We start from the raw sequence: 16,046 nt of genomic DNA, 5'->3' as shown, positions 1-16,046 counted from the left end.
CTTTAATACATGCAACTTGCTTCTAAATCCAGGTGTGATCATTTGGCAGTAAGGATTATAGCACTATTACCCATAATATCTGAATTCAATGACACCACGAATTGAGCTCCCATATACCCAGTGTGAGGCCATGACATTTCTTTCCCATGCAGAAATATTACCAAAAATTATCTAAAGGATTTGGACCTTCCTGGGAACTGTGGCCCTGCTGGAGCTCCTCATCACCTGCAGGTGCATGGCAGACCTGAGGAGATGTGCATGTGGGCAGCACACCTTGTATGTCTGGAGGTGTGGCAGCTCTGCTAAGGGGGCAATTTCCTACCCTACACATGGATGATGAGATATACAAGTCATGTTTTTCAGACCTTTCAACTTTCTTATATGCATTGCAACATAAATAACATTAACAAATGCTGGTGATGGGAATCAGGCTTATGTTTGTAAGCCAGCTGTTTCCATGTTGTCTCCCCATATTTTATCTTAATTCTTAAATATCCCTAACCTTTCCATTGAGAATTTTTAAAAGGATAAAGCATGATTTGGAAATGACTGTAACATAAGGATATTTGTTGACTTAACTGACATTGTTTTGACATGTCAGGGCCTCCCAGGGGACCAAGACCCCATTGTCTAATGGCAGAGCAAACACAGGGCTGAAAATGGGGCCAGTATCGGCATTCCCCTGCCTTATCACACTCAGTTAATGCGTTACTCCACACCAGCCAGCCAGCTAAGAATAGCATTTGTTGAAGGGAGGAGAAATCTCATACACACCAGCAGCATTCTTTCTCCCTGCTGTTTTCATAGGAGGTTCCAGCACATGGTTCTTTGCAGCACAAAGCCCATAGCCAAAACAGAGAATTGTCCAAATCTGAGCCATTTCATCTACCAACAAATTTTGTGTTCCTTCTACAGCAGGACAGAGAGATGCTCGCCCATGGTTGAGACTTCTAGACCTCTCATAGCTTGTGAAACACATGGAGAGCCAAAAGAGCAACTTCCCCCAAACACAAGTAGAAGTGGGCACATTAAAACAGACACATCATCCTGTTTGATTCTGTGCATCAGTTAACTCCTCTGAGCAGTGAGAATGGAACTTTGCAGCCCTGGTTATACATATATAAAACCATGTGGTTTAGGGCAGCAGTATCTAATTGCATTAATTTTTTTGGATACCATTATGTATAGAAAACAGGCCTCTGGGCCAGGAGCTGGCACTTTTCAGAAGCTGACATGCTTCTGCTGAAAGCATTGTGAGGGATCCATTGTCAGCACCTCTCTGCAGCATCATTAACAACAGTGACCAAGAACCATCCCCGTAGCCCTTCCCTCTTGCAGATATCCCTGAGTCACTCTCCTGCAATCCACTGCACAGCACAAGGAAAAGAGAAGTTTCTGCATTGCTTAAACACACAAGAACTACTGACCTGACCCTCTTTGAGTCATTTCCCACTCTCTCCAGGGCACACCAATGGTGAGCGTTCAGTGGTGACAGGGCAGGAACAAGGAAAGCTTGCAGGGCCTTGCCTGAGCACCAGTCCATCTTCCAGGGATCTGCAGTTGGGTGACCCATGCCAGAGGTGATGTCCTTGTGCTCCTCTGCTGAGCTGCTCCAGGAGGAGAGGGACACAAGTCCTGCCAGGGGACGCACAAACATCAATGTAACTCTCACCCTTGTGCAAATGCCCAGCCTTGCACTGCTCTACAGTCTGATGTCGGTACCACACATGATGGTTTAGTTTCCACTTCCACCACCCAGACAGACATGGCTGTGGAAATCCCAAATTAACAATTCCAATTAGGAATACTCACCATAGTCTCAATGATGTGTGTGTGTGACTGCCAGTGGCTGTGACATCTCTCAGGGTATGGAAATATAGTTACAGTTGTCAGGTGCAGAAATTCCCTTTTCTGCCCCACTCCATAAGATTTTTCTCATGCCCCATCCCTCTTGTTGTGTCGCTCCCTCAGGCCATGTGTCATCTGTCCTGGTCACCAAGGAATTTGGTTCCCGTGCCTGGAACAGCTTTTGTGTTACTGGCAGCTCTTCTTTCTGCACCCATTGAAATCTACAAAAATAAGACAATGCATGAGTTAGCTTTTAAATCTAATTATTCTTGTGTTTACTTGGCAAAATCTTGGATATTTTGCAACCAATTTATTTGACTCAGCCTCCAGGAGAAGTCTTGAAGCGTGAGATACAGTGACACAGGTGTTTCCTGTAGGTCTAAAATGTGGTACAATGTGGCTTTCTCTATCCAAGCCCTTCAGCAAAAGTGCTTGTAGCTTGCTCCTTGACTTCAGGAAATGTGTGCAAATGCACCCAGGCTCACCCAGCAGCTGGAGGTGTCTGGGGCACCCTCCAAATGTAGTTCCAGCTGCGTCTGTCCCTCATGTCACAGGCATGAGCCCCTGGCCCTGAGCGGCGTGTGACTAGCACAGCAGTCAGAAAAATTCACACAGAAGATTCTGTAATCACATTTGCTGGTTTAAACTTTGCCCCAGAGACTGGAGACTCCTGCAACTGTGAGAAAGAGGGGTCCTTGTCATTTATAGCTGAGGTCAGCGGAGGGCCAGAGCAAGGAAGTTTGTATTGCAGCAATTTGTACCTTATCTTGTTTAGAGATGTAAACAGAAGGTTTACACTTCCGTTACTGAACTCTCCTACACCAAAAATGTTGAGTGCAAAGAGAAGCAGAGGGATAGGCAACATGTATGCACTCATTTCTTGAACTTATTTCAAAAAGTACAGTTAAAGAGTCTGGTGTTTCTGAAGTTTGGAAATTTGGACCCCCTTGCAGGGTTCAAAAACCCATCTCTGCAGACTGCAGGGGTCATTCCAGGATCCCAATAAGGTCTGGATGTAACTTGTAAGTCTGATGGACCCGAGTCAATACCATTGAAGCCAAGAATCCGTTATGAGCTTTAGGTCACTCCCAATTGCTTCTGAAGTCATTGCCCAGGCTTTTCTCATTTTAGTCACAGTATCAGGGTTTTGTGTCATCTGAAAAGCTCCAAGGCAAGGGACATATGGAGCTTACAAAAGCATTTATTGTGCTAGTTAGCTCCAGTTCCATGCCAAGCAAATTATTCATGCACATTCTGTGGATAGGAGAAACAATTTTCATGTGGTTATATGGATAAAGGGAGAAGAATTTGGGCCACTGACTCAGCCTGTCAGCAATGCTTCCCCCTAAATTCAGCCATGGAGCTGCGAAGCAGATTTCTCACAGCACTGATGGTGGGGCAGCTCTCTCTTTGGAAAATGTGACTCCTTATTTACATGCCACTTGGAAACCAGTACCATACAAGGGAGCCAAATTATTCCTGAAGTATGGCCGTTTGATTATAACCTTTCAGGAGAGTAAGCAATTGAACAAAAGCAGCTTAGAGATAGCATTTCAAGTGAGAATCAACCAGCTTGGCTGGAACAGGAGCAGCAGCAAACTGCCCAGCCTGTTGGAGACATGGCCATGCCTTGTGATGCTGCTCTCCGGCATCCTAAAGGAAACCTGACATTCTGCAGGTGTTCTGCTTTTGAGTCTCGTGGAAGGAGACAGAGTTTGAGGAGACACACTACAAAAGGTTCCTTTTAACAGTTGCTGCTTTTCCATTTCAGCTCTGTGACCAAAGTGCTTTTTGTTTTTTCTTTTTTGTCTCAGCAGATTTTATTCAATTGCCATTGCAGTGGGCACTGCAGAATGCAGGGTACATTCCTGCTTCAGTTGTCTTTCTGTGCACTTGGCAGCAATTCTGGATACCCAGAAATGCAGACCATCACTGTTTTCTTTAATTTCCGCTTTCCTTTTAGAAATATTTCATAAAAGGCCTTCCCACATTGAAAAAAATTAAATAATTATTAATTTTTTAAAAATTAAAGTAATTAAATTTGCTCTATTAGTCAAGTTAGTGGAAATAGAAAAGCTAATCAGCTGACTGTTATTGTACAATAAAGTCAAGAGTAGTTAATTTCAATCCTTGTTCCATAATACTTATATAATTCAAACCTGGAGACAAAAGCACTAAGGTCATGGATTAGCAGTGGCTTAAAGTTGAAAACAGCCTGAGGAAGTAAGGATGACAAATCATATGTAATGGGTATAGGAATTACTTAGTGTATGATATTTTATCAGTATAAATGGAAGAAATACAAAAGCAAATTCAATTTTTAAGGTGCCCGTGAATAAAAATATATCTAAATCTATAATATAAACATAAACATATAAATTATAAAAATATATAAAGATAAATATAACCAGTCTCTATACTTGAAACAGAGTTACAAAAAATTAAATTTGAAATCAAATATAGTAAAACAAATAATTTGGTAATAATTAAAACAGTTGTTGAAATGCAGAGCTAGTTTTCATTAACAGTGTTTTATAAGTTTGCTTTCTTTCTGTGATGTACAAAACTAAAACCTGTGTCATTCAACTGGGGTGTCAAGCCACTCAAAGAACACACTGAGCAGAAGTTCATCCCAAAGCACCAGCCACAAACTACACTTTTCTAGATAAAAAAATATAGTTCATAGGTAAATAATTATGGCAATTCACTTAGATATAGCATGTGAGGTAAATAACATCAAAGCCTTCATGTGCATGCCCAAATGAATTAGCAAAATCTATAATAAAAGCTCTGGTGGGGCCCATACTCACCAGTGTTGGCATTTCACAAGATGCCTGCAAGGTTTCATTATGATTACCTTTTGCAAGCATTGCAGCTGGTACAATAATAATTGCTGTGCCAAAGAGAATTGTGAAAGCGCAAAGCACAGGAAAACTAGAAAAGGAATTTTGTGACCAGAATGCCATGCAATTTTTCACATACCAGCAGAGAAAATGAGATTTCTAAACAGTGGGTGAACAGTTGCTTGCCAGGGTAACAGCCACTGCCTGCACAGAAACAATCCCTCAGAGCCTATGGGATGTTCACAACAAGCAGCAGCTGAACACATCCAAGGAGAATGTGGTAATTAATTAATTATTTAGTGCTTCTGTGCTAAAATAAATTATACCTGTACATGTTACTAGTGGGTAAAAACCTCACACATCCACAAAAAATGCATAAAGAGCAGCTCTGTTATGGATCAGAATAACTTCTAGCCATTTTGACCAGGTTTCCTCCTTAAGAGGAACATCTTTACCCAGTGACTATGTCTCACTGGGAGAAATTCACTGCATTGATTTGGCACTGCCTGATTTTTTGGTAGTGGGAGAGGGCCACAGGGTAGATGGTAGATTCTGTGAGAAGCTGCTGGAAGCTTCCACCATGTCCAACAGAACCCATCTCTGATGGCTCTGAAGATGGACATGCTGCTGGCCCGGTTAGAGAGGTTGGTAATGCCTCTGTGACGACATTTAAGAAGAAAATCAAAACATCACATGGGCAGTTTTTTTTTCCAGGAGTGGTGAAGCACCACTGCCAGGGCCATCCCTGGCACGGAGCATGGCAATGCAATGCCAAGGCCAAACCCATCTCAGTGCAGCTCACAGTGAGCTCTGCCTGCCTGGCTGCCCCTGCAAGCCATGGTGAGGGGCATGGTTAAACAAACTGCACCCTGGAATTCATGGAGCGCATGGGGGATGCAGAGATCCACTCACAGCCCATGGGCAAATTGCTCACACCACAGTGGGTGGATGCCAGAGAAATTTGTGATCCAGTGTGAGACCTGAATAGACAGAGGGCCCCTGCTGCCAGAGACAGAGAGAGAGGGTCCTTGCTTCCAAACCAGAGCAGCCTACCCTTCAAGGACTGCACCCCAGGGATGAGTGACCCACACCAGAGCAGCTTTGGGAAGGCTGTTTGCCCGTGGGAGGGACTCATGACATGGCAGAAAAAAAAACTCTCCTTGAATGAAGAGAAAAAGATATTGAGTGACAAACTGACCAAAACTCCCATGCTCTGTCTTCCTGTGCTGTTGCTGGGAAGGAGGGAAGGGAAAAAAAGGTGGTTTAAGGACTTATTTCACTTCTCATTATCCTCCTCTGACTCTGTTAATAATAAATTTACTATATACCTTTCAATTTAAACCTGTTTTTCTCCTAGAGTGTTTTTTCTCCCAGTCCTCATCTTGACCCTTCATTTTTTTTTTTCCCCCTCTCCTCTGCCCAACTAGCAGAAGGAGGTAAGGGAAGGACTCTCGTGAGTGCCTGGCATTTGGCCAGGGTCAAACCATGACATTCACCTTGGCCTCAATTCACAGCTCAGTCAGAAAGTTTACAGAGGCCTCTTGGGTGTTTGTAACACTCTGTTAAATAATAGTACAAATAAAACCACTGTCTTGGGATAATGCACCTTCTTTTATACAAACATTTCATTTCAAAGTCTTAAATAGGCAATAAAACAATATTTAGTCTTGTAAATCTTCTTTGGTTAGGTTCATAATGTACCTGCCTACCAATTACATTCCCTGCACTCAGAACACCTAGAAAACTCTATTTATTAGCAATCCATCCCAAAATAAATGTACCACTTGAGTCAAAGATAATCTATTCTGAAGGAGACTGCTAAGACAGCTCCTGGGATAAAGGAGGGTAAGGTGCTCTTGAACACTAACATAAAAGAAATAACAATAAATGTTTTGCATTTCAGAAGTAAATTTTTTCACACCCTCATTCTTGTTTTCATCATTCAGACATTGGCTGTGACCTCCACTGAGGTCCTCACTGAAGTAAATATCCACTGACACCCTTCTTAGTGCAGCCTTTGGATAGCTACATCTGGAAGCTGATGAGACCTCACATCCTTTGCCCATGCACACAACACAGCACATCTCAGGCTGTTTCAGTATTTTACCTGCCCTTCAAGGGCCCCATGCAGAAGCAAAATGGTTGTTACATGCATGTGGTTCCTGCCTTATGAGCCACATAATCCTGTTTAGTGTTTTAGCTGTGTCACACATGAATTGGTGGCTCTGTGCTGTGCCTTGTCCAGTGGTGGCAGATAATAATGCCTTTGGTGTGCAACACTCAGCTGAGGCAAGCTTGGAAAGCGTTAACTCTGAGGCAGGATAATATCTTATTTGGTTGAAGTTAAAAGTAAACCAATACGGGATTTACAGCAATTTAAGGCTTAAGATGAGATTAGATGCCTGTCATCTCCAAACATCTCTCAATCTGCATAAAATAATCCTCCATGAAGAGGATTTTTGCATTTTGGTACAAGTTTTTTTGGGGAAAATGGGCCTATGTGTTATTGTTCTGTAGAGTGGAGGGAGGTGAAGCATAAACTCAGCTGAAAACTTATCCAGGACTTCTGGCAAGTGTGGCCAGAAGCGTGTGATTTGTGCTGCTTACCAGATCTCTGCAAATCATGAATCCCACATGATGATTTGCAGGGGGATCTCTTTAAAAGGATGCAGGAAGTTAGAATTATCATCAGCTAATGAAGAGGGCAGAGAAATTAAAATGGAGCCAAAGGGAGGGGAAGATGTACTCATTTTCCTGAGAACTACTGCATTAGAGCCACCTGCTTACAGGGTTAACTTTCTTCCTCTCTATTTCAAATAAGGGGAGTCAACCTGACCTTTACTTTCAGATCTGAGAGAAGCCTTGAAAATGAGAACAGTGAGGCTCTCCAAATGCAAACACTGGCTGCAGCAGACCTATTTATAAATAGTTTAGAAGAACACCATGAACTACAGGAGGGGAATTTCCCCCCACAAGTTTGCTGCCTCACTGAACAAAGCGACAAGCTTGAATTTGCTCTCTTACATACCAGGAGGCCTGCAGCAGAAAATGAAGTTAAATCCACAAACACAGGACCCAAAGCACTCAAGGGGCACCAGCTCCAGTTTTGCTGCAGTGTATGAAGGGGCCATTCTGCAGAGAATGCCTCTGCTCCAACATTCTCAGGCTTTAGTTCGTGGTTCTGCTTCATGGGAACAGACCCTGGGCAGAGCTGCTAAGGGGAAAAATCCCAAACCAGCTTAAGTGGTTCAGAGGACATCTACCTCTAAGAAGGGAGGAGTTTGGTACAGCCTCCCAGGCTGCATTCATCATTCTCTTCTATCTCTATCCAACCTAAAAAAAAACCACCTTTTTTTTTTTTTTTTTAGCAAAGAATAAACTACAAACCATTCAACTGCAATAGTAAGTAATATAAAAAATTAATGAAGTGAGAAACTTACCCAAAATAGCAGCACGCCAGTCCTCATATGTTCTCTTAAGAATTCAGATTTATCATAGCCCGCAACTTGCTACACAATTCCCAGTCACATCTCCTGCTACACATTTCTGCTGGACTGCTACTTTCAGTTTTGAACCTTAGCCCTACAAGGAATTATCTGAACAGAAGGTTAACCTTTGTTTTAAAGGATGTCATAAGTAAAAACAAACTCTGGCCTTGCAAAATTTCCCTGTTTGTATGTTTTGCTCCAGTTACTCAGAAAAATAGATTAAATTTCCCTTTCTGAGAAGTGTTATCTAACTGCAAACCAGTGGTAATGTCACTGGGCAGATGATATAGTCACTAAAGTGCACTTACTTGGTCAGCAGAGATGGCTTTGATGCTTGAAAAGACATTGCAAAAGGAGCATTTAATCTCTTTTCTGTCTGCCCTCCCACACAAACACTGAGGATCAAGGCAGTTTTCTGGGGCCTGACAGAGTAGATGGCAGAGAGAGTTGGCTGGTGAAATTCTGTGTGATTTCAGAATAATACCTGTAATTATTGCCATATTTTGGTGTCTCCTATCTGCAGACATCCCAGGCTCTCTCTCACCCCTCTATGAATCACATCAGAGGCCACTGGAGCATACCAGGACTGGGAACAAAAGTCAGTTAAGGGTGAGATGCAGGGAAGAGGAATGCACACCTTTGACACCTCTCTATTAACAAAGGTTAACACACTGCCCCCTCTTTTGCAGGTTACTCCAAAAGTGGGGTGAATTTCACCAACCCAGACATTTCCAGCTACCTGTATGTATCTTCTGTTTCCCATCTCATTTCTCCTGAAGCCTCTCTAACAAACTTCATGGGTGATTTCTGGGGTCAGGGTGATATCTTTCTATTTGTATTTCATAGCTCTCAGTAGAATTGTTTTCCACGGACTCATCTGGTTACTCTTGAACTCGGGAGGTTTACAAAGAGTCAGCTGTAGAAAAGACTGAAAATGAGAAATTATTTTTGCTATGGATAGTAGTCACAGACATACTCCTCTCTCCAACCAGCTGCCTGAAACATCCCTCTCCATTTCATAGAAAATGATCTTGGATGTGGGTTAGCTTGAAGGGTCATTGAGCAAGTTGCTGGCTCCATCAATGGCAGACTTGCTCTTCCAGGATCGCTGTGGCCATAAATAAAGTTACTTTAATTTCTCATAGGTCCACTCTTGGATTCAAGGAAAATAAGAAAAAAATAAAGACAAGAGGTGAGCTCACTCTGTTGGCCAGGCATGTAAGTTCACATCTTAGACAATCTGCTGATGAAGAGTCAGAGTTCCCAGAAGTTCAAGGATGTCTCAGGGCCTCTGAAAATCAGCTCCAACAGGGCCCAGTAACACCTGGAGTGGTGAGGAAAGGAACCCTGACACTTTTTGTGCCCGCACCAAAGTCCCTGACAGAACTGGCAAAGCACTGAATTTATTTGCTTTAGATTGAGCTAATTTGAGCAACAGCTGGAAAGGTGAGTGTCTTTAATTAAGTGGACAATAATTTATGACTTATGTTGGATGCCAGTAAAAAATAAACTGTTTATTAATAATGGTTTTAAATCTCAGTTCCTGTTTTAAGCAAAATAAATTTAAGTAAGCAGTCCCAGCTGAGCTTCTGGTAGGAGGGAGTTTACTGAGAAAATTCAGTTAAAAAAGAAAAAAGCTACTCAGAATTTACTAGAGTTCATTCACCATCCTTAAATTTTGTGGGGAATGCAGTGCAATGTAGCACTCACACTTTTCACAAAGTTTTCTAAAGACACTGGCAACAGGTGTAATTCTCCCTTGGATGAGAATTTGGAATCTCAGAACCCGTCATTTCTTATTTTATTAGTACTGTAAATGTATTTTGTGCATACACACTACATATCTTTATACATATACACTTCTATAGATAAATTGTTCCTGATGCAAAGCAGTTTGAGAGTTTCCCTCCCTAAATAAAGTGTCCAGTTCAAGCTGGCAAGCTCTCCAGAATGCAGCAAGTGAGATGGAAAAGACAGCAGCTAAACACTGGTTTTGTTTTTGGGAAAGGATTAGTTTCCTGTATACATCAAATTCCTTCTGCAACCATGGGTAGATGAGTTAGTACCAGACACTCAGAGGGATTTAGGTTAGTAAAGATGTAAATAGAAAACTTACAGAAATTTCTTTAATACCTGATGCTCAGGGGAGCTGGACATCTCAGGGGAATTGAGAATTGCTCTGTGTGCCTCTTTCTACCTAATTTGCTTCAACAGATGAAGTTTTCTGTGTCTTGACTCTTCCTATTTAGAAAACGTCAAAAGTGATTTCCTTCCTCACCAAGAAGGATCAGGAGAGTGAGGCACTCCAGCAAACAAGTCGTTGAAAAAGGAGATAGCTGAAGGAATATGAAAGGTTTAATGTATTGCTGCTCACCTTTATCAGACATGAATGACATATGAAATATTTATCATCAGAACCACTGTCCTCACATGGGTGATGCTACCCAGAGCCTAGACAGCATCACTGCTCTCCTTTTCCACTGAGCAGGAGATGCTGCTGCAGATTTGGAGGAGAGCAATGCTTCACACATGAAAGCAGGGCTCAGCTCCAGCACCTTTCCTCAGCAGTGATAGGGTGTGCAGCTGGTCATGAGGGTCTACTAAACACACAGAGCTGGAAACCAGCCCCCACCACACAACAGACCTGAGACCTGTCAGGAACTCACTGTTCTGTCTGCATTCATCACAGGACCACTATGGTCCAAATGTAAATGTCCCAGGCAGAGTTCTGGGATTGTGGAGTCATTCCACCACATTATATACATTTGGCACATTTATATTCTTGTTTTCTACAAACTGTGGTCACACACGGAGATGTTCTCTGATGCAATAAAGCTTCCTGTGCTCCCTGCCCTCAGGTTCGGTTTCCCATCTATGCTCAAGAATTGTTACTAAAGTGAGTACTGGAAATGCACCTCTCAGCACAGTTGCACAATATTTAATGGAAAGAAACCACCTTTAGTAATTAAAACAAAAGCCTAAAGGTTGACACGCATCTCTGACAGTGAAATTAGGAAGGAGTTTCACAAGAAGCCAAACTGTGAGCAACAGAAGCTGCAAAGCCTTGTTGCCTTTGGCTCCCTGGCTCAGGGCTGGGCCAGTTTCTGGGTAGTAACTCACAAAACCCGAGTCAGAACACCTCCTATAGCAGGAATACTTTTACTATGAGTAGTCTGAGGGATTTGGAGATTTACTTGAGATTACAGGTCAACTTTTGTTCCTGATTGAGTGCCATGGATTTAATCTCTCCTCAGTAGCTTATCTTGCTGTTGCTGACATACCTAGCTGTCTGTCAAATCTGGATAGAACTTAACAACATATTCAGGTGTAGAGACTTACAGTGTGAAGGTGGAAATCTCTTTAGGAAGCCAGGCTTCCAAATCCCCCAGCAAAACCAAGTGATTGTAGTTTGACTTGTCTGTTTCAGCTGTGTTAACTCATGGGAAGTTACTGAAACAAGTTCACAAACCATCACTGATGCACAGCATGGGAACCCTGCTGATGGTAATTGCTGGGAGGATTGGTTGGAGCATTCAGTGACAGCCATTTATTGGACTAATAAACACAGAGCTTAGTGTTCCTATAGGAAACACCAGCAGCTTTTGAATCAAGGCAAATGAAGATGGAAGATCTTTCCCTGTGGATGTAGTATCTGCAAAGGAGCAGCTGAATTTTGTTTCATCAGAGTTGTAACATCTTTCTGAGTAACATTTCCAAATGAAGGACTACTGAGAAACTCAGACATTGTCCATTTTCTCCCTAGGATATATCCTGCTGGGGCTTTGTACAGGTCATTAATACATTATCTGCTGAGCCATAAGACAACAAGCAAAGCCAGAGAAATGCAGTCTAGTGAAATTTGATAAGAGTAGAGGATGCATGGGTTTGCTACTTAAATAAATAAATGTTTAAATATTTAAACAAAAAAATTGGTTTGGAAGGAAAAGCTCCATGAGAGGGAGAGGTCAGATGAAAGCTGATGTTTTCTGGACCAATAACAGATATAACTACTGATCCAAAAAACTTGAACAGAGGAAGCTCTGCCAGGTTCCATTTGAATGGATAATGAATGGCTGAACTAGTTAAGTGAAAAGAGATGTTATGTGAGCCTAATATATAAAGCTCTAAAAGGAGGTAATTGGTTTGCTTTGATCAAGTAATGAAAGAGATCCCCACCTTGGCTCTTCCCAGCAGAGATGGTTATCTTGGCAAAGCTGAGGAGGAGAAGTGGCCAGACTTGCTCTGAGTCAGTGTCAGCAGCCTCCTGATGGCTCCCCGTGTGACTTTGCTGTATAGGAAGGCCACGAGACAGAAGAGAGCAGTAACCTGAGTAGGAGCAATTCCATGTTGCTGCCCAGACAGTGTTATACCCCTGCACCCTTGGGGGAAAATCACAGTGTTCCACATGGCAATGGGAGCTCCTATCCACCACATACAGCACGGAGGGTTTCACAGCAGCCCCAGGTATCCTGTGAACATGACAAACACAACCATTCTGTTTCCTAGGCTTCAGTAGAAAAGCTTCATCTGCTAGCAAAACACTTGAAATTAGGATGCAGTTCTGCTCTGAACATTAGCAACCAAATGACCAAAATATGCATTGTTTCCCAATGCTCTCACAGGGAGGGTGATGCCCAGAGCTCCAGGAACTCAGTGTCATTCCTCCCTTCATGTTCTCACCAGCAGAACCTCTCACCTACCTCAGTTGTATTTTTACCTCCCACACCCCTTTGACTCCAGCTGTTTACCAAACTCCAGCCACTTTATTGGGCAGAAATGGAAGAATAAGTGATTGTGAGACTATCTTGAGGGAGTGCAATCAGTGACTGAATCCAAACACAGTTATTCAGCTATTGTTCATTCAGCACCATGCCCGAGAGAAAATGAAATTCTGACCTTTGGCTATTTTGTAATATAAAAACTGCTGATAATATAAAGACAAACATTTTCTTGTGTACTTGTGGGAGACATCTGCTGAAATCAAAGGAAAATTTCCCACTATTTGAGAGTTTAGTGTGCCAGAGTAACTGAACATTTCAGAGCTCCTTGCAGGTGTCCAGCACATCAGCATTAAAAGGTTTGCTTCCATTTCATGGAATGCTCGTCAAAAATCAGGCATCTTTGCCTAACAAATTCTAAAAGTTGCATAAACCTGCCATGTTCTTGAACCAAACACTTCTCAAGTCTTTGTTCCTTTGCAACAATATGTGCTCTATTAAATAGCATAAGGCTCAAAATCACAGTATATTTTAAAAAATTATATAAAATGTTTCACATGTCAAATTAAAAGTTACACAGAAAACTTCATGTAGACCATCTGTGTTTGACTGCTCAGATAATATTAATTTCTGGAGTTCTGGGTCACAAAATTCTTCTCATTTCAAAAGCTAGCTAAAAGATCACTTGGATTTTTTCCTGTTGGCTTGAATCTTGTGTATCTTGTACAACTTCCTGGCTGTGTAGATGACATGTTGCAGCAGTAAGCTGCAGAACACTTAAGAATAAAATTGAGCAGTATTTGAACACTGGGACAGTTTTCAAAGGGCATTGCAAATACACTCAATCCATCATTTGTTTTGCATTACTCTAAACCACATATATTCCCTGGGAAATGTAAGTAAATTTTGATGGGGAGAGGAATGGAAGAGGGCAAGAAGGGAAAGCAAGAAAATGTAAATACTTGAAGTGGAAATTAATATTAAAGAAATAGTTATTTGTGCTAAATAACTATTCCCAGGCAGAATATTAAACATTTTCTATTCTAAACAGTTTTTAATAAATATAAACTAAACTATCTGTGTAACATAAGCATAGTTGAGAAACAGGAGTTTATTCCAAGTAAATATATATTTTTTCAATTAAAATAATCACTCAACCAATTTTACAATTTAATCAAATCTCTGCATGACTGCTGAGATTTTGTGTATATACCAAGCCTTTGGGTACACACTGGAGCATCAGAGGGTGAGGACTGTCCCAGTGCCCAGGGCTGTTCCTAGAAATTCTTGAGTTGCCTTCTGAAGTCCTGCACAGGCTTTTTATCTTACTGATTTTGGGCCAGGAAACTGGAGCATTCATTTCACCTGTCTTGGTGAACTCCCTGCCTCCTTTTTGCTTCCCATTCCCCAGTTCACACACACTGTAGTTTATTTTGTGCAGCTGCCTTCCTTCCTTCCTTCCTGGGAAAGCTTTTAAGGTTTTGTCTGGGCCTAAAATGAAATCTAATAGAAGAAGTAGGAACTTTGGAAAATTACCTGGACAAGAGGGCAAGCATGGGTGTTCTTCCTGTTGTCCCTCCCTACTGCTGGAAATCTTGGTGTCAATGTTGTGTCTGAGACATCATTCAAAAGCCATTCGTGAGCCACCAACCACGGGCTTGTGAAGCTCCTTCTGATCCCATTCGTGCTTTGGCTTCCTCAGCTTCCAGCAGCAGCAAGCTCCATGAACAAATTGTGCTTTACCTGGACAAGGGCACAACAAACCAACAATGCCCACACAGAGGGCGTTTTGGCTTTCCTCCCTGCCCTCCTCATCCCCTCCCCAGCTGCAGACAGCCATGGAAGGGATGCAAAGCAGCCTGTGAGGCACAGACACCTCGAGCTGAGCACGGGCACAGAGGACGTGCCAAGAGCCTGGATCCAAGCAGCCACTCTGTGCTGGCCTGCTCACAGCTCCTCCTCTTGTACTCCAAGCATAAATCGGAGCATGGAGAAGGAAGGTTTCCAGTTCCATGCTGTGCAGTGGAACCACTGCACTTACAGAGCTTACCCCAATGCCAGCTCTGAGTCTCCCTCACCCCCAACCCTTCCGCAGAGTTTTCTGTAACAATTTCCATTTTCCTGCCCTTTTTCTGGGATAGAGAAAGGTAAAAGGAAGACATACAACATTCTCGGGCAGGGAAGAAACCCTCCCTGGTGTGCTTTCAGAGCAGGCTGGTTGTATTTGGAACTATGGTTGTGTTCAAGCCTCATTGTGCCTCTCCATACCCACAAACTGCTCACATCCCCATTGGTCCTTCAAGGTGGATGGGGAGCAGAGAAAAGCTCACCCAGGCTTTTGAGATGGTGACCAGAGGCAGCAGGGGATTTCACAAAGCTGTTGCTAGTGAAGGTCCAAGGTTTCATTCCTTAGTCCTTCTCCAAAATGTAACACATTCAGCTGACTTGTCCTGCAAAGCATCCCACGGACCTAATGATGTTATACAAACACAGTGTAGCATCAAATTTCTGCAAGACAAAACAGCAATTGGGGGTGTAAATCAAGTGCTGGCGAGAAAAGCCTTGCTAGAACAAAATAATTTCCAGATTGGAGAGCTGAGGGAACATTATCTTCAGAGAAGTGTGTTTCTGAGTTACTTTGATCAAATGAGCTTCAAAGGTGACTGCAGCCCCATAAGTGTTTTCCTAAGCAGTATCCTGTGGGATGGGGAAGGACAGAATTCAAGCAGAAGCTTTCTCCTGTACAAAAGCCTTGCCACTGACATTGTCAAGGGATCTGTTGCACTCCATTGTGTCCATAATCTTCAAATTAAAGCTCCCTAAATCCACAATAGTCTAATAAACCACAAGCCTGTAACAGCCCCTTCAATTTTCCACGTTAATAATCCATGGATTAAGAGTCCCTCTGCTGCTACAATAGCCAGAACTGATCTTCTCTACTGTGTCAATGACCCATGAATTATAGGGCTGTGTCTCAGATGGTTAGATAATACTTCACTCAAGTCTCAGTGATAGATTTTTCTAACAGGGCAGATTCAGGACTCTGTTTTGAAGTAAAAGCACATCGTGGCATTCTCATTTTTGCAAGTGCTCTTCCTATTCCTCTTGACAGTATCCCCACACAAATGCACAGGCCCCTTTTAATCATA

This window comes from Ammospiza nelsoni, chromosome 11 (genome assembly GCF_027579445.1).
Source record: "Ammospiza nelsoni isolate bAmmNel1 chromosome 11, bAmmNel1.pri, whole genome shotgun sequence".
Classification (NCBI taxonomy): domain Eukaryota; kingdom Metazoa; phylum Chordata; class Aves; order Passeriformes; family Passerellidae; genus Ammospiza; species Ammospiza nelsoni.
The sequence above is the reverse complement of the archived record's forward strand: the minus strand, read 5'-3'. Positions refer to the sequence as shown.